This window comes from Seriola lalandi, unplaced genomic scaffold (genome assembly GCF_002814215.2).
Source record: "Seriola lalandi dorsalis isolate HSWRI2012SDOR001 ecotype SW California unplaced genomic scaffold, Sedor1 jcf7180002052868, whole genome shotgun sequence".
NCBI classification, from domain to species: Eukaryota; Metazoa; Chordata; class Actinopteri; order Carangiformes; family Carangidae; genus Seriola; species Seriola lalandi.
The window spans coordinates 19,924-21,303 of NW_019523421.1; the positions used below are offsets into that span (position 1 = coordinate 19,924).

Below are 1,380 nucleotides of genomic sequence, written 5' to 3' on the forward strand. Positions count from 1 at the left end.
GAAGGAGGAAATCAGCTCTAGAGACCAAAACAGTTTTTGTACCAGGCTGTAAACATGTTTATTTCTGCTGTAAAGTTGGACATTTTAACATGGGAGTCTATGGGGACTGACTCACTGTTGGAGCCAGACTCTAGTGGTCGTTAGAGGAACTGCAGCTTCCTGTTTTAGCCTCGGAGGTTGAATATGGACCTTTAACCTCATTTTACTTGCATTTAATTCTTATTGAGGTCACAAGGGAAGAAAATAGTGATGACTCAGCGTCTAACCATCTGCTCTCTGTGTTATTGTGTTATGAAGAGAGAAAATATTAGAAAAGAAACCATGTGTGACACCATGTCAAAGTTAAATGGCCCTGAATGACTGAAAACCTCCATCAGAGCCCTTTGACCCAGAGGAGACGCCTGGTCTCTCCTCTCCACTGGGCTTCTACCAAAACACTTTGACCCAGACACAAATGTTTTGACCCATCATGACGGCTGATTGTTTTTTTTCCAAAACTTTCTTCTAAAGGAAGAAGCTCTGAGCCTCTCTTCTGATTGGCTGACTGTTTTCTGAGTGATCCAATAAAAATAGAAGCTAGAGCTGATGTATAATCACACTACACATGGACAGAGACCTTTACACTGGAGGAGCTTTAACCTGAGTGAAACTGGTCACATCATCATATAATGATAAACCATGAAAACACAACAGTGTTGAATTATTCTCTTTGATGAATTTTAATCAAGTTTATTTTCTTTGCTCAGTGGTTGATCATTTCTCCTTTTCTCTTATTATTATGGGGCTTGTTTTGAATCCAGATTTGATATTGTAAGTACAGGCAATATTTTCAATTTCCAATGTTGTTCAACATGAATTAAATATTAATTTCACTTTGGTAAATGACTCATTTCCCAGCGGTGCTGTTTTTTCTTTTTTCGTCTTTTCTTCTTTTCATTTTGACTCTTTCCACCAGAGAATATTTTGCACATGTATTACAGCAGACAGTTATATTTAAAATAATTTATAAATCCAGCGGGGAGCGCACACTCGGCTGAACAGCAACTACACTAAATGTCTGACTTGTCAGACTGAAAGCTTTGAATTGTCGTCCTGCTGCTGCAGAGCTTTTCAACTGGCTGCTAATTTCCCTGCAGAGTTTTAGAGAAATTATAAAGATATATATTACACAGCACGCCACGCCGTGTTCTCTTCTATTATATCTGATTCTATTCATCTGACTCTCTGCTGTTTTGTTCACAGAGAGTGACTGTCAGCTTCTCACCAAGCTGCCCAAAGTCAAATGTCTGCGCAACAACAAGAGAGAAGGTACGTGTGTGTGTGTGTGTGTGTGTGTGTCTGTGTGTGTGTGTGTGTGTGTGCGTGCGTGTGTGTGTGTGC

The 1,380-nt window shown here is 39.8% G+C and overlaps 1 long non-coding RNA gene across 1 annotated transcript in view; it reads left to right on the forward strand.

The window, feature by feature from the left end:
* LOC111650768 (uncharacterized) overlaps positions 1–1,332 on the forward strand; it is a 14,739-nt gene extending 13,407 nt beyond the window's left edge. Inside the window, exon 3 of the long non-coding RNA XR_002760455.2 lies at positions 1,243–1,332. This is a non-coding gene — a long non-coding RNA (uncharacterized LOC111650768). The remainder of the gene's footprint in view (positions 1–1,242) is intronic.
* Positions 1,333–1,380: the final 48 nt, after the last annotated feature.